Below are 18,512 nucleotides of genomic sequence, written 5' to 3'. Positions count from 1 at the left end.
GGTTTGGGGGAGTTAAAACGAAGGAAGAAAGAACAAACGAGCCTGGAGTGAGCTTTATGCCGTCTCCTGGGTCCTGTTTCAGGATCGAATTGCCAGCTCGTCAGAATTGCACACCGGAGGGGTGTCAGCTTCTATTTCTTTCTCTCTTGTCCTTTGCGTGCCCGTTACCATACGTGCACTTCTTTTTCTGTTCTCTTCGACCTTTCCAGCTACGATCGATTCCTCTTTTTTTCCCCATCGAATTCCACGTCCGTCTCTTTTCGCGAGATGCGTAAACAGGGTTTATTCAATCTGTCCCCTCCCCCTTCGCTTGGTCATTCAATCGAGCCCTTAAACTAACTTTTCTCTCGACGATTCCGACCGATCCAGATAAAATTATTAATCTCTGGCGGGTTTATTAAATTTAGAACTATCGAGTGGTTTCGTTCGTCTATGGATGTTTCATTTTGTCAATTTGGGGGTTGTTCGTTAACCTTTTTTTTTATTTTTCATTTCACATTTGTAGGCAGAGTAATAATAATAGAGCGTGATATTAATTTTTGCATTCATTATAGATAAATTCTATTTTCAGGAGGCCCTTCCGTCCTCCTTTTTTTATTTTCTTTTGTCACGTTCACGATGATCGGACATTTTCGTGAATTAACCTACTGGCCTTGAAACCATTCCTGTTTTCAAGAGTATAACGAAGAGAAATGCACTCGTCGCACTCTTCTTGAACTTGATTTTTCACTACCTCGAGCGAGATTAATCTTGAAACAGGTGCACGTAACAGAGAAGTATAACGGAACTCGAAATTGTTGGTGTTTTTAAGACCGAAGTGGAAGACGTGCTCCTGGCGGATAATTGAGTTTGGTAACAGCACTGCATTTTTCACAGAAATGGGGAAAATAACGAATAAAAGACACAATTGTTAAATGAAGATGAACGGATATACAAATTTTACGTCACAGATAATTTTTAATTTTCTAACTCACAATTTAGATAATAGTTTTTATGTTTTCTCACATCATTTTTTTTTTAAACTGATATTTGTTTCGTATTGACAAGGGCTCGACGATAAATGAATGAAACGTTTGAAATATTTTTATATTTAAATTGATATTTGTTTTTGCTTAACTTTTCCCGTTATTAAATTGATATGAAAACATTGATATTCATCAAAATTGATTACATCCTTCCAAATTTCTATTTTTATAAAATCATGCGAGCAGTGTAATATTCACGTACAATTTTTGCGTTAATTTGAGTAAAATGAACGCTGAAAAGAGAAACTCGACGATATATTGCGATGCACACCGAGATACCTTGTTTCGACAAATTAATTCTTATAATTAACGGGTTATGAAGTTTCAAAATTGTGAGAAACTTTCATTTGGAAATGCACTTATGAAACACCTAATAATAACTATGACAAAATTGTCTTACGCTTTCTCTTTGAATTAATTCAGTCATCTTTTTCATACTTGCTACATACTAATTTTGTACAATAATAATTATTGGAAAAACACAAGGGACAAGATTAAGTAAAAAAGTAACATCTTTATGGGTATATTTGTTACACTCATATAACAATAAGCATTTTTTTAGTATTCGAAGACTTTCTTTACCGTACCAATTCGTTGGATTTTATTCGAACGGATCGTGAAGTCGAAGATATCGGATTCTCGATAAATCTGCGAAATCAGAGTGGGATAGCAATCGACGATCGGATTCCGTGTAATCGTCACCTGACCGTTAAGTCCGGACTCTAAAAACCGGATAGAACTTGAACGATTTCGTTGAATCGCCGTATAATACGAGCCTAGCTATCGATGGGAAGGATCAGTGCACCGAGATTGTAATACAATACCCGATCATTTATTCATTAAGCTTGGAAACGAATTTCTAGATTTCCTGAAGTTTCAGTTTTTTTATCAAGCAATTCATGTCAATTATTTCAACGAGACAAATTCCACGGTAAACCCCTGATCATGAATCTATCATTGATCTCCTAACGCAAGTGATCGCCTAACATTTGCAACAATGGCGTCCATACGAAGGCAGGATATCTTCGAAGATTCAAGAATCGCGTCGAACAGAAAATCCCAGGGCTAAGTATCGGTTTCAGCGTAGCACGGAGTTGTTGTGAAATATTTGGCGAGCAGATACAGTCTCGCATTACGAGACGCACAATGGACGCGGTCATTGGTTTCTTTTTATTCGATGTTCGCGGGGACATCACGGTCGTCTCTCTAAATCTTCCTGTTCGGTTCGGCGCCGCGGAACGCAGTCTATTATGGCTGATAACAAAACGTCAGGGAGAGGAAAATCGTTATAGAGCAACGCGTTGCGAGCGGATCCCGGCGAATTCGAGCCAGCTGGAAAGCTCCGACTCGTAAGCGGAGCTTAAATCTGGCTTTGTCACGGTGAAAGCGCACACGTGGAATCGCGCGCCGGTCGAGAGGTGATGCTTGCACCCTGGGCGAACGACGGGGGTGGACGGTTCACTGGGTTGGGAATGTCTATGGCGTTTCCGAGCGATCGCGAAGGGTGAAGCCAAGGGGAGAGAATCTGAAGGGGAGAACGGGGAGAAATGGATGTAGGGAGGGGTGGGAGTGTGGGCATAGGATTAGCGAAGGGAGATGCGTAGAGACACGGACGGGGAGAGAGAACGCGCGAGAGGGTGGGGGAGGAATGTACAGAAACAAAGAGCAAAATGGGTTTGGATAAGGATAAAGAGAAACGGTGCTGGAAAAGATAATAAAACGTGTGGGTTGGTGTGTTTTAACTGTTAAGGAGGAACCAGTGGACGCGAAATAGAAGAATCTATCCCCAAAGTAAGATACGATGTTTGGTGGTGTTTTCTTTCGTTTATGTGTTGGGGTTTCTTCAACGGATGTAACAAATTTCTGCCAACGAAACATTTCTGAGATGTATTTCTGATCCTTTAGCTCGTTCGATGAGCTTCGTTTTACGTCTTTGACGTGGTCCTTTCGTGGCTTTTTTCTTTCTTGGGGAGAAGAAAATGTCATACAGGGTGTCGAGGTATCTGGCGAATGGAGTGGTTAGGGTGTTATTTTTACGCGAAGATTTTAGGACGAAAGACGTCTCTTGTTTTGTTAATAATAGTCCAGTATATTTGGCTGGGTAGAAAACGAAAGTAAACGAGGAATGATAGTGTTTGAAAAGTAGAAGACTGGTAGTGAAGGAATAATGCAACAGATAAATAAAAAACAGAAATCGGTAGAGGAATATTTATATATGTTCCAAGTTTTAGTGGTGTCTGTTTTGTTATAATATTAAAAATAAAAATTGAATACATGTGCCAGTATTGTTGAAGATTTTTTGAAAGGCAAATTTTTAAAGTGACACAAAACATCTACAGTACTGGATTTTAAAGAAAGAAAGGGACAGACGTAATCAAATAGATAGTGGAATGAACAAAAAAGAAAAAGTGAACACAATGGAACGGGAGAAAGAGTTTAAAGGGTGTGCTGATGAGACAAACGAGAGAAAATAAAGGAAAACGGAAACCCTGTTGCAGGATATGGATCCGAGGAGAAGTGAATGGTTGGAGAGAGGGTGGAAAAAAAGGGTATATATGGCGAAATATCAGGAATACAAGGTCGGCATTTAAGATTTAGTTGACGTCTACTAAAAATATCTGGAAATTTATGGCGATCGTCGAATAAAAGCAAAATATTTTTTAAAGTCGTGTAATACCTTTTATTTCAAATTAAACATACTTATTGTCATTTAATAGCCAATCTGTAGAACACGTAAATAATTGTTTTTTAGTAAAAGTATCTAGTTTCTTTATAATTAATTTACAGAATAAGATTACCAGTAAAATATTTTCAGACGAAAGTTAATAAAAAATAGAATTCCTCGTACCATAGCCTGATACTTTTCCATACTCGTGTGGTCCAGAACTATAATCCGCGACACTTTCTATCTTTCTTAGCAGCTCGTTCGTAAATATCTTTCTTAAACGTTTCCCTTTCCCGTGTATTTACTCCGCAAACGTACCTAATAAATTCAGATTGCACTTGTCCTGTTTTTGCAAATTCATCGTTCCGACACGAAACGTTCGAAGTCACAACTGAAGTAAAGAGTAATAATATGTAACTAAATACACAAATAGCTTTTTGCTGGCATGACAACTTTTTCGAGTCTTCCATTTATTCAACGTGTCGCTGCACCTAATTGTCTTTCTCCACCATTTCGCAGTTCCCTAACTTGGCTTCTTGCTTGAAACGCATTTCGCGAGTTTGCGATAAATTATGCAAAATGTGGAGCAACTACTTCGCAGTTCCCAACCTTGTTTCGCAAGCTCTTAATCGTAATTCCCGAAATTCTCTGGGCGCGCGAAAGAAGGGATATAAAGTCAGCGCGCGAAGGCATCGTGTTGCTATAGTCGGCTCTTCGCGGATCCAATTAGGCGACTCGAATCTGTCCTCCCGGAGTGATTTCGATTCGTTCCTTTTTTTCTCGACCCGCAGTCAAGGAAATCATTAGGCGGTTCTTGGGGACAACGATATTTCAGAAAGCATTAATTAGAGAGCACTTTGTCAGAAGCGGTTTATGCAGCTATCGATCCTAGTAAAAGATCCATAAGTTTGTTTCTTCATAAGTATTCAAATTTAATTTATCAAGAAATGATTGCACATATTCTCTCTGACATCTCGAAAATGTATTATAATATGAATTTTTCTTAAAATCAACTTTAAATATTTTACATTTTCAAAGTTGAAAAAGATATTTATTAGTTGATCCTGATCTTTCAGGCGCCTCGTTGTTCGTCAGTATTGAAAAAAAGCAGTTAAAACATAGTACGCGAACGACAAAATACGCATCCTACGAGAAATAAAATAAATACAAAGGTCGATGCCGCAAAATGTAATGGGTCGAACTGTGCGTTTGACGTGTCTGTTCTGTGGGATAAAGGAAGTATACAGGGTGTTCATTCTGACGGCTACCTCGCTTTTTCCGGCGTTCACGCTATTTTAGTGGAAAAATGTTTCCATCAAAAGTTATTCGGTGCTTCCATGACAATCAATTGCAACAATAAACGCTACCGAAAGATCTCTAGTGTGCTATCCTTTTTGCATTCAAACGAAGCTGTCGTTGATTTCGGTTTAAATGTAAAAGCAAAGGATTCAATTTTGTCAATTCACAAATCACACTTATTGTATTCAGATTAGTGTTCGATAAATCGTTGCAATAAATTAACGAAGAAAAAAAACGATCAATAGACGTAGGAGGGGTGTAAAACTTTGGCGCGTAGGCGACGACGAAGTGGGAAAGATGGAGGTTCGCCACTGTATCAGCAGACTAACAGAGATAGCCCTGTGTAAGCGTCCCCCGTTCGCGTCGGGCTCTCGAATCCAATTGCGTCCTTTGAATCCTGCATCTTGTCTTTGTCCTCGAGTTTTCGTCCTTACGGAATTAATTCATTCCGTTCCTTCCTTTACCAGTCGGAAGGAACTTCACGATAGAGGATCCCAACCCCTCGATCTTCTCCTCCGCGCCATTACGTCGCGTTTCTGTAGAATCCAAGACGGAGCAGTCGACGACAATTTATAACGAGTCGTTGAGCTACTTTGAGGGCTCTCAGCCGATCGTCCTCGAACCTTTTCGAACTTGGATCATCCGCTGACCCGTTAGACTCGATCTATTCGCAGCGATGTCACTTATCGTGGAATTTTTCTACGTCTGTGGTCGTAGCGATTGCGCTCATACACGCGCCACGCATAGGAGGCTCCCTTTTAACGAGCTCATTAAATTCTTTGAACGGTCGGACCAGCGATCCCAATACTTTTCGAAGATATTTCGCGTTCGTCGTTTTTTATTTGTTTTTTTTGAATACCCCGGGGGAAACATCTCGACGTTAATTGGGTAGTTTGCGAGATATATTTCCCTCCAAATTAATTTTTGATTTCATTTTTTACGAGCACCTTGCCGATCCGAGTGTATCGTAATATTTATTTACATTAAAATTATATTTCACTGGGTAACATTAGAAAATTAAATACCGCAAGTTTAACGATCATCGAAGCGATCTTGTAATCTTGTCGAAGTATTCCCTTCGTCCACAATAGAAAATAGAAGAGTTTCATGAATAAAATTTCGCCGTGCACGAGAAACGTGTCGCGTTACTTTGCGTACAGGGAATTAACACAGCGAACTTTTTCAGTTCGCTGTAACACTTTAAACCTATCGTCTCGCTTGCATTGCCATTATCGCGGCACGCAGCAACGCCGTTAAAAGTCTAAAATGCCATCGTACAAAAGCGACGTGCACGTCGAATGGCAGTTTACGTTCTAACGACGCACTCGGCACGACTCATAGCACTTTCATATTCAAAGCGCGAAAGACTTTTTCCGCGCAGGGTGGAGAACTTAGCGCCAAAAAGTCCTCCTTTGCGTTAAGTATGCAGAATCTTCGCTAGCTTAAAAGGAGATTGGAAACGCATTTAGGACAGCATTTGGAGCGCGTTGCCCCCGTTTCAGTCGTTAGAACTGCTGCTGGGTTCATCGTCGCAAATTGGGCTCGCGATTCCATCGAAAAGTTTAGGGACATTGCTGGTAGAAACGGTTTTGCGTTAGATTAACTCGATAACATTTTTGTTTAGTACGTTGACTGCCAGGTAAAAGCTGTCAAATTTTCTGCGATAGCAAAACTTCGATTTCAGACAATTCCAAACTGTATAACCCAAAATTTGTCTTAGTATTTTAGTAACCTCGCTGGAGTTCATTGATCTTGTTAATTTTTTTCGACGTCTCAAGTTGAGAATCAATTGAGAATCTCCTATAAATAGGTGACATACAAACCAAAGTGTTAAATACCTATCGAGTGAGAATTCTAAGCTTGCATAATAAATGTTGTAAACAGTTCATTTTGACTCGATAGTGTTAAGAAACACACACCTCAAAATATGTATCCGCGTTCAACGCAAATTTTTTATCTCTCGATCACAGTGCCGTCCCTTCTCACAGATCGTAGACGAAAGATTTGCATTGCAATTGCGAAAGCAATGTACCGTCACGGCTGTAAATAAAACACAACGCGTGCAAATCGAAGTCGTTTAACGAAAGACGAACGATCCTCGATCAGACAGGAGATAATAACGTGATTCATGATTCTCGTGCGTCATGGAACGTCGCCCCTGAGAAGGGTAACTTTATCGACAACGAATTTTCGCTCGATCAGTATTTATCCGGACGCGATAGAAAGAGGAATCGAGAAGGGTAGGACTCGGTTGGCCAGCGTTATTCCAGAATTGGAAAATTGCGTCTGTCTGCGAGGACCAGCCGCAAGGAGGGTGCGCGACGGAGGAGTCGGATAGATGTCAGAGCCAGATACAAACTGTTAACACCGGTGAAACACCGAAACCGTAATTACTGCGGCCCGTTAAAACAGCGAAACTGACTTTTCTATTTGGCTGGACACTCGTCCCGATTCTCTGTTCTCGTTCGAGCTCCCTGGGCTACCCTCTTTTACCGCCTGCAATTTGCGTCCTCAGTCACGCAGCTCGTCGCGATTTTCCGGCCGAAGCGTTTTACGCGTTGTACACACTTTTTTCTGACGTTTTCGTGCGCGTGCAGGGAAAAAATGTAGGCTGGTAATTTGGGGCGGCGACCGTGCCGTTATTTCGGATTCGCTCGACGGCTAAATGGTTTCGCGCTTTGACCGGTGGACCGGCCGCAGCGATAAATGGATTCTTTCGTCCTTTTGACCCTTTCGAAAGGCGCTCGACTCGTGCGGATAATTGGAGGACTACCCCTATGTTTTCTTTCGCTCTTTACCGGTTGTCATAATTCTTTTGGTCGGACGAGCGCTCGAGAAGAGCGTCAGGAACAGAACCGCGGCATTATTTCGATAAAATTATTCCATGGTGTCCGTTTCGAGTGGAATTTAATATTTTACGAATTTAATCCGCGTTCGTATTTGGGTCTTTACGAATTTATTGCTAGAAGGTGTCTAAATTAATATATCAAACATTGTGGAGGTTTTATATTAATTAAAAACATCAATCGTTTGGAATTTATGATGGAATAAAATTCTAGTATATTAATGGATATTAATTTTCGTAGCTCAGTAACGAATTTCTTAACAATACATACATTTTATTTAAAGCTACCATACTTTCTGAATCATTTCCTTGTCCATCGTTCTAGACAATTTGCAAAATTATACTAAAATAACGAGGAAAGTGAATCTGACTAAAAAGAGTATTCGGTTCCATTAAAAAAAGTGTGCCTGCACTTTCCAGGTGCATCACTGCACCGACGAAAAAAGTGACGTTATAGAAAGGTGCATGTTATACCGTTCAACTTTTTCCTTTGCCATTTTTTCTATCTTCGTCAAAACGAGAGCCACGAATCCTATAAATTGCGCGTCACATCCTCTACGCAAATTTAACTTCGTGCGTCGTTCTAATATAATTAGAACAGTTGTCCATTCTCGGCGCTCCTTTTATCGTGCTTTGAAGCCAACCTTGTTTCGGATGAGGGGTGTGGATGCAATGACATCATAGTTAGTTTCGCGTCAAATTCCGTTTATTCAACCAGTTTGCTCATAATCTATTTCAAAAATTTAATTTTGTCTGCGTGTGTTTTCAAACTAACCGTGGGATAAAAAAATACAGATATATTTTTAAAAGTAGAGCTACCACTAGATATGGTAATCATTTGCAGTTAAATGAACAATTTATAATCCAGTTTCATCGTACACCAGTCAATAGAAATTGTTTAAACTTCTTTGGGTGCATAGTGTTAAAGTAAACGTGAAATTAAACATAGAAGACAACAAAAATTATAATAGTTGATATGGTCATCGGATAGGAGATGAAATGCCCTTTAAAATGAGCGTTCGAACAAGTTGATAGCTTTATTAGTTCCGGAGATATGACAATTTTTGTTTCAAGTCGAGTGTCAAAGTAAATGTCAAAATAAACATGGAAGATAGCAAAAATTATAATAGTTGATATGGTCATCGGATAGGGGATGAAATGCTCTTTAAAATGAGCGTTTGTACGAGTTGATAGCTTTATTAGTTCCGAAGATATAGCGATTTTAGTTTCAAGTCGATGCGATGGCTAGTTTCGAAGATATAAGGGTTCGAAGTTTGTTTACGTTTTTGATGCGCTCGCGCGAGTTCATTCATTCCCCGCGCGCGTAGATAGTAAGCAGTGCGTAGTAAATTCTTGGAAATACTACGCCCGAGACAAGGTCGCTCGGCCCCGAGTCACGTACGAAAAAGAGAGGCCCGGCGCGACGCGTCAGACGGAGACAGAGATAGTCAAATTAAGAAAAATACCACTTTACATAAATTGCGATATCTCCGAAACGGAAAGTCGGATCGTCAAAAACCAAAAGCCATTTTAAAGGGGAGGCTTTACCGCTGCTAACAATGGCTTAATAATTGATAAAACACTAGTAGTTTCGGAACTGCAGGTATCTAAAGTTTAACTATTTTTAATACGCATTTTAGACTCTTCTAAGACAGTGGGCACTGAAGATTCTCTTCTTTCATTTTTGCTATACATTTTGGTATATTTCCTGCTTACATCGGAAGCTAACCAGAGTTTGATACCGTATTTTTGACACCAATTTGATACCAAAGACAAACATATTATTTTTTTTCTTCAGAAAACATTAAGAATAGAAGTGAATATTGAAAAATTCATTATACCTGCACTATAAAAAAGGTCGTGGTTTAATGTTAAGTTGGCGCGCGACTGAAAGAAGGCGTCAGCCATTTTCCAATGCGTGAGATAGGGTTGAAATCGCCTCGCGATGTCTCGCCGGTACCGGCGTCCCCAGCGGTTCGCGCTATCCTCTTTTTCGCCATCGTTACGTTACGAGAAACATGGAAAAGTCCTCGAGATCCAACCGCACGCGGCCCGTTTGTTGTTCCGCGAGCACCGACGAATCGTAATTTGACACTCCCCGATATTTTCCTAGGGTCGGAGTGGAAATCGATCGCGCGCAGGGTTAACAGAGAGGGTGGTAACGCTACTACTAGGGATTTGGGGGGATGGCTGCTAGTGGATTCGATTGAAATTGCCGAGCCGGACCAGGTGGAACGGAAAAGGGGACCAAAGGCAGCGAAACGATGGAAAAATTGAGCGTTTTACCTGCGCGGATTCCATAATTAAAATCAGTTGTGCGTCCGTCATTGTTCCCGACGCCAGTCGTCCACTTTGCCTCTGTCCGCGGACGTTCGGCGTCCCGTGGACGCGTACCGTTCGCGTTTCACGCAATTTAACGAGAAAACTTTCCAAATTACATTCTACGTCTGCTATCCCCCCTACCGCGGACTGCCCTTCCTGTCAACTTTTTTCTTCATCTTCCTTCGTCGCTGTTATCCACTCTTCTTTTCACGTCCGTCTTGCTCCCTTACGCTCGCGGTGCACGCTTTGAGATTTATCCGCGAACTTGCCTGCTTATGATAAATCTCATTTGTTCGCGAAGGTGTAATAAGGGAAATCCCGTAGTCGGGGGAACCGGATAAGTGTTTTCGAGAGTTTCGCCCTGAGAATCCTTTCCTCGAGAGGCGAACGAGAGGATCGAATTGGTTGCAACAGGGGGCGGCCTGTTTGCTCATAATTAGTTATCGAGATATCTTGTTTCGGTCGATTTCCCGGTTCACGGACGAGTGGCTCTGATTTCCAGGGAATCATGGAAATCCTCGTGCTCGTCGGTGCGTCGCGAATCTGGCCTAGTTTTGCTAACGGGATAATTTCGTACTGTAACTTTATTTGTTTTCTGTTTATTCGCGAAGTTGGACCGGAATTTCAAAATAACGTTGCGGCTTAGTGGTTGGTTAATTCGTTCAGGCACGGGCACTTGAGGTAATTAAAAAAATTCGATCTTGTTGCTGTGTTCCAGTGCTCGAATATCAGGACGTTTAATTTCAAAAATTAATTCACAATTTTGTTAATTACTTTCATGCTAGAATATTTAAAATAATTCTTTTCTCTAAGTTTAAGTTTTTAAGAGAAGATAATATTTTTGTATTGATATTACAGTTTACTTAAATATCGCGCGATTTTTGGGGTAAGTTATTTAGTTTAAAATAGATAACAGCTTTTAAATAAGCGTAAAATGTCGAGTGTGTTCGTTTCGAAATTGCATTTAAATAGTGGCATAACACTATTTCAAGATCCTTGAAACGATATTCTCTAAAACGTAGTAAGGTTTTTCGGAAAGTACACCTTTGACCGCACTGACGTTTCATTCGAATAAAATATAAATTTATTGTGGAGATAGAGGTTAAATGTAAATATACGGCGGACTCGTCTTCCAATTTTGCCGGTGCCGGCCTGGGATTTCTTGTAACATGCAAATGTGCTGGAAATGGAAATTTTGATTCGGAAAATGTAGCAAACTCGAACGTGATGCGTATTCGGTGAATTTTATGCACGAAAGTATTTAATCCGATATTAAAGGCGAACCGAAAATTGGGTGGCTATAATTGTTTAAATAATAATAATAGCTATATTTTTGTTTAAAGTAATTTTGAATATTCGTTTGCGTATCATTAAAGACGACTCAAAGAAATTTAAATGGTCGAAATGTTGAGTCGTATAGCGAAGAACATTCCACTTCTTTGATCCTTGTTTAAATAGATTGGTGCTTGAAACGAGGACATTGTCTCCAGCGTAGCAGAAAGTTCCAAAGAATTTATGGGCTGAAATTCAGGTATTTAATGAACATTTTGAACGGTGATAATAGAGGCATGTAGCTCTCGCGGACTTAATTAGAATCGCCGCTAGACGGGGATGGTCTGATTAGTCATAAGTGATCGATCTATGGACGTGCGTGGAATCGGTGTTCATAATGATTCCATTAGTACATCTGGTATGCGCGTCGGATGATATATGTGGCTACGAATATGTAAGGTATTCGGGATTAACCGAAATTGAAGTAGATTCCTAAACCGTTGCATTGGATTGAGACTTCAATGGTGCTGCGTGAATGCTTTGTCAGTTGGTCGGAAATTTCGATCATGGTGAACCAATTTTTCTTTCTTGTAAGAAATAAAGTCACAGTAGTACATTTTCGTACCGAGACCTCTTTAATTTGTAACTGTAATACTAATTTTTTCTCCTCAAAATGATTTCAAATATTAACGTGAAATTACATTCTGTATAATATTATTAATTCTTTGTGAATGTTCGTTTCTCACAAATATTTTTTCTTATTTATGTTTAATTGAAATGCTTCCAGAAAAAATGCTGTCATTTATGGTTATTTAGTTTCTATATTAAATTTAGTTACTTAATAGGAGCGCAAGAAAATCGATGGTAAAATTATTTGATTAATTATATTCAGTGGGAGATAAAACATCAACCTGTTGCACTACGTCTTTTGAAGCAACAAAAGCAATTTATTTGTTTACGTGCAATGGAGTATTTTATGACACGTTGAAAGAATTAATTTAGATACATAAATTTAAAGTACTGAAAGCTGTCGAACCTTCCTTTAATTAATCTAATTACAGAATCGAACGCATTAATTAATGCTTCTATTTTATCTGGCATGTTTGCCCTCCCCGGTTCTGAGAAATCGACTAGATGAAGTAAACATAATTAAAAGTGATTTCCTTCTGGCAACGAGCTCCCAGAAAGAGAGTGAAATATTGACTACTGTCTTTCCGGAAGTATTTGTTCAGAGCTTGTTGGAGCTAAGAGGGCGGAGAGGAAGAAGAAGAGAGCAGCAGTGTAAAAGTAAGACGATTCGTTCCTGGCCAGAAGTTCTCGATTCACACGTAAGAAAGTTCGAAAGAGGTTCTCGAAATTATCCGTAATACTTTTTTAATGATATCGAAAGTCGTAGTCTCGTACTCGTGGAAAAGAATTCCGTTATGAATTTTATGGAACACGATTTTCATCGTTAATTTCAACTTGAAATATGAAACCGTCGTAGTTATAAATTGTTTATAATTTTTACGTCGTTCCAAGGACTTCTACCGTTTATTAAAATTTCACGCGGACTGTCTCTGTTCTTTGGGGCTGCTGAGATTTTTGCTGGGCGAGCGAAAGATTTCTTGGAAACAATTTTATCCTTTTTCGAATCCATCGAACGTCTGAATTTTCTTCGATTTCTTCGCTACGTCCCCGCCCCTCCCACTGCGATCAGAAAAAGGGCCAAGTGTCAGCTACCGCTTTCGACGAAGTATTTATCCGAATCGGGAGGGTGAACGTGCGAGGGTGAAATGTAAAAGCAATCAGTCGCTTTAAAAGATTCAGGAACGTCCAAAGGGATTCCAAGATGCGCCATTATAGATTCTATTATGCTCGGTTTTGAAGGGAGTTAAAGACCATAAATAATTCTACCTGTTCGAACGTGTAGACGGAGAAAATGTTTAGTACCTTTTTCCATTATCGACGCTTTCTCCAGTTTCCATGTGCAACTCCTCTTTCCTCGACAATTTCGTTCTATGTAACGATTCCGGAATACTTTCACTGTATTTACGATATACGTTGATTGAATAAAATAGTTAGTCGCAGAAATGGTACATGAAACTTTGTTATTCGCAGCGTTTCGATGAAATGTATCGAGACTTTTTCGATAATGCAATTTCATAAAATTCTTTTTACTATCGAAAAAATACTTTGTGGATTATTCGACTCGACTGTGGTACAAAATTAGTGTATCGATCGAGTTTGCTCGTTGCCCGAGTAGTTTCTGCCGGCTAAAAGAATAATTGTGGTTCGTTTAACAATGGAGATGTCCTTTCTGTCGCTTTCATGCGGCAATACTCAACGCTTATCCGTTATACTCATTCGAGTGTTTGTCCGCTGTCTGAGGGAATCGAATTCACAGGGGTGGAAACCTCGGAGTGGAAGCACGTTTCCACAAAGGGTTTGAGAGTAACCAATAAGTAGTGGGGATTCAATTATGTTCGGTCGGTGAACACTTCAAAGTGGCCTTTTTCATCGCGAGAAGAGGCGAAAGATTCGTACCATATCCGGGTCTCATCCCCGCGAGCGATGAAAGAAACCCAGCTTTTGATTCCGTACGGCGGTTCTCTCTTGACACAAAGAGCTATTTTAGCGGAAGTTCTATTATTTCTTACTGACAATATTGCATTGTTACTAGGAATTACACTACGAATAATGCTTTCCATTCCCTTCTTTCGGCAATCGGATTACCCTGAACAGATCAAAATTATTTCAGCGACCACGAGATGCTTCAGGTACGTTTCATAGTGTGTGGTATTTATTTCGATTTTGGATACAAAAGCAACGACAAAAATTTCGTACGAATATTATAACTATTTTTGCCATCTCTATCAAATTGTTTGTGCACAATGGCTGGATAATTCGTTGCTGTTTTAAACGAAAAATATTGTATCAAAATCTTTAAAAAAAGAAACTGTAAATGATTCTAAAGGATGAATTTATTCTTTTAAAAGACGGTGTATTTCATATAAAGTCAAGATAAATTCAAGAGTGTACACGATCTTGAAGATTTCTTGAACTTTGATATTTCGAAGCAAATCACGGAACTTTTAAGAAGCAGAGTGCTGTACTATATTCCTAAAAACTCGATCCTCGACGTTCAAAGTAGTTTATCAATCCAGAAACGCGTTTCGCCACGAATTACGCGAAAGCAGATAAAGTGAATCCGGTTACACAAAAATCCATTTCCTGATTGAAATTATTCAGTTCTTCGATGTACCTCGATTTAATGGAAAAATAAAAATTGACATCGTCGACGATGAAAACTCTCTTATAACGAACGAATCCGTTACGTTTTCACGCTTTTGTTGCTTGAAAATAAGTTCCTACGATTTCACGAATGTTTATAAATAATTCAAATGTATTATCGATTGAAAGACTTGTAATTACCTTTCAAAATATTCAATCCCCCCTTTCCACTTGATCTTATTTTTCTACGAAACGACGAATAAAAGTTGCAGAAAATTTCATTAGTTTTGTCCGTTCGTCGCGTCCTCTTTTTCTCATCAAACTATTTAATTACCGACTGATTTTACGTATTTCTTTGAAAATGCTTCCTTTGTGATTCGGGATCGTTAAACGAGTACTTGCCGGCGCCGCTGTCTGATTCGGATTACAAAACCGAGAAGAAAGAAACGTATTTTCATTTACGTAGCTTCTGTCACGATAGATCGATTTCGTTCGCGTGTATTTGCAGTACGTCGCCGAACGACTGTTAATTGATACATTCGGGACACTGGTTCGTTTAATTGAACTACGGGGTAACGCGCGGACGTTTAGCAAATTAACATTTAATTATCGGATTCGGGTGGTTCGCTGTTTCTTTCCCTGCGAAACTTTGTCTGCTTCTTAACTGCCATCCAATTAGATTGCAATTCGTTTGGACGTTCATCGAGGCATCGAGGAATTAAACTGTCTTTTTCCCATTGTGCTATTTCAGATTTCGCGTGAATTCTTACTATACAGAAGAATTAATATAACTGTAAACTAAATTGATTTTAGACGATTTTAGAACGATTTGAAATTTTTGAATTTAATTGTTAATTACTTTTTAACGAAGCCTCCATCAACAAATTGGCATTCTTGATTTTCGTGTTATTTTGGCCTCTAGAATCCTCTATTAAAATTTTTCCCAGCGGTGGCCGAACACCCTGTATAAATAAAAAGAAACCAACCAACGTTGCTACATCTCGAAATCAAGTTTGTAATTGCACAAATTGAACATTTGCATTCAGAGAATAGAACTTTCAGTGAATTGTATCTCATTTCTAAAGGATTAAGTCGTCTCGAGGTAAATCGATATCGGTCGATCAGATTTATTGGAATTAATTCGAATTTCTTGGACGGTGTTCAGCGTTTTCCTTACTTTCCCGCGTCCAGGTTGTCAAACGTTCGCGAAACAAGGTTCCTCGTGACAATGAGCTGCTCGAACGTCGCGTAAAATGACGAAAGGATCCTTTGTTCGTTCGTCTCGTTCGACGATTGCTTCCACCGCATATTTACGGAATGCGAAAGCTCTTTTTGAAGAACGCTTTGGCGCTGTTTTCCTTCCGCCGTGGCCGCGTGTACTCGGCTACATTATGATAAAGCGACGAAAGTTATTTCCCAGCCCTTTGTTCACTCAATCCTATGATAATTTGTTTAATTCGAATAATTGTTGTTGCTCTCGTCTCGTCGTTTCGGTCTCTCTTATTAAATCTGTTCTGTCGACGAGACGCCCTTTGTCACGTGCTGCTAAACGATGTTAAGTAAATTGAACGTTGCGGAGGGTCGTTTAGCCGACTGTGAATTTATTTTTGTAGAAACATTCGTTCGCGCCTCGATCGCGTTGGAGGAATTCGTCGTTCGAGCGAATTTTGTCGTTGTAATTGATTTATCGATCGCCAGCGTGTCAAAGTGATCAGACGCAGGTACAATTTAATTTCGTTATAATTTTCTTTTGAGAGCATATGCCTCGTTCCTGTGTAACTCGTTATAAAAATTTCTTTGCCCGGCATTGTCTATCATACTTTTTCCCCACAAAGAAGCTATTAACTTGTCAGATATCAAAGTTTCTTCATCGCGGTGTACAGCTTCCTTGCTTGACAAACTGCTAGACCATGAGATTAAAAATCCCAGGGCGAATATAAAAAATCTTTTAAATTTCCTATGTGAATAATACCGTGGATGTTTTTAACGACCATCGTTAACTTTTATAAAACTTAAATACACGTTCGCTTTAATTTGCATTCTCGATGTAGTGAAATATACTTATTCATTTCCAAGTTTAAGAGTTAATAATTTCACGTTAGATTTTTGTGAGATCTCTGAGCATTTGTCGTTGTTCATATTTTTTTAAATGGTATTTTTTTATTCTAATATGGATGATAATAGATCGAAATGATGTGAATTTCTTTCTAAGCAGAACGGAATGGTTCTTAAATATTATCCTTGACGGTTTCGAGGTCTGGTTCTTCTTTCGATTCTCCCGTTCCTTCGCGAGATACTGTTTCTTCTTTTTTTCATTACGCAGACCCTTGAGCGATTAAGCTCGGCAGAGGAGTCGAGTGGTTTAACGTCGAATATCGCCGGGAATGTGACGGGAAAACGATTTTGATTCTTCGTCCTTTTAGCGAGTTAAAGCGACTTCCAATGGCAGCTGACTCCCTTTGCAGACACGATTAAACGAGTCGATAAATTTGCCGCGGAAAATTCTGAGGCATGCAAATTAAAGGCGATACGATCTTGGAGACATTTCTTGATAACATCGTCTCCCAACACTTCGAAATAATTTTAACGCAATCGTGTTTTCTTAGCTTAAAAACTATAAAATTGAGCTCTTGTAGTCCTATTAATTCTTTCATTTTGTAATTCGTAGTTCAACAAAGGTAGCTAAGTAGTCTAGAATGTCCGAATAAGCGGTATATTTAATTTTTAAGAAAAATCGACAGGAGGTAGAGGGACAAATTTTTCAGCGAAACTAAAAAATTTCAAATCATCTTGAAAAAATTATTTTCGGTTGCAGGGGCCAATTACAATCATTTTTGGTGAATAGACATACCCCCGAAATCCTACGCAGTTTTGAGAAAAAAATTCATTACCGAAAATTTTAGGTCTGACCATACCGTTGATATGTTTCACTGAAATTTCATTCGTATGTTTAAAACATCATAACTTCTGAACGGATTGGACGATTTTAATTTTTCAAAAAGCAAACAACGCGTATCTTAGTGGAGAATATGTAGAAATTCTAAAAATATTGAAAAAGTTGATCCGTGACCCCGTAAAATGAGAAAAACCCCATAAACGTGGTCGAAATTTCAAATGATCATAACTCCTACAATAGTGAATATATTTCAATGAAACTTTTTTCTGAACTAGAGCTCATGGGTACCTACAAAAAAGTATTAGACAAAATTTCTGTACAACATCAGATAAATTTATTAAAAATCAAAAACGAATTTTTAAGAAAAATCGACAGGGGGTAAGTGTCTAATTTTTTCGTCAAAACAAATTTTTTCAAATCGTTGTAAAAAAATTATTTTTGATTGCGGGGATCAATTGCAATCATTTTTGGTCATTACACATACCCCAAAAATCCTATGCATTTTCGAGAAAAAAAATTCCTTACCGAAAATATAATGCATGGCCAAAAATGTTTCTGTAATTTTATCTCCTGTCTCACTTCCTCTTGTGTTCATTTCTTTAACCTGTTGGTGATGTTTCGAGTGACACGAAAATGGTAATGGAGCTCTACGTGAGAAAAATAATAGTCCCTTAAGAAAATCTCTTCAGGCTGGTAGAGGAACGATAACAAACTAAAACATTTCTGAATACTTTCTTTAAGAAATTTATTCAAACATTAACGAACACACTGTAATTAAATCGACACGTTAACCTAGATCGTTTAAATAAATAACAGAACGACTGGAGCGAATCGAAGGGCTGAATAAGTAGGAAGATACCGTTCCCTCGAGCGTCGAGACAATTAACTCGTTTCAATCGTCTCTTTCTTCAGCCTCTTTCGAGTAAACCTTTATCCATCCTTGAACAAAGAGTAAGGCAACAATTACGGTTTAAA

General features: G+C 39.0%; 1 protein-coding gene across 2 annotated transcripts in view; it reads left to right on the top strand.

The window, feature by feature from the left end:
* Irsp53 (Insulin receptor substrate 53 kDa) overlaps nucleotides 1-18,512 on the top strand; it is a 211,772-nt gene that overhangs the window by 92,242 nt on the left and 101,018 nt on the right. The gene's annotated exons all lie outside the window — the stretch shown is intronic.

Source organism: Colletes latitarsis, chromosome 5 (genome assembly GCF_051014445.1).
Source record: "Colletes latitarsis isolate SP2378_abdomen chromosome 5, iyColLati1, whole genome shotgun sequence".
NCBI lineage: Eukaryota > Metazoa > Arthropoda > Insecta > Hymenoptera > Colletidae > Colletes > Colletes latitarsis.
Note: the sequence above shows the minus strand (reverse complement) of the source record. Positions and strands in the feature narration are given on the sequence as shown.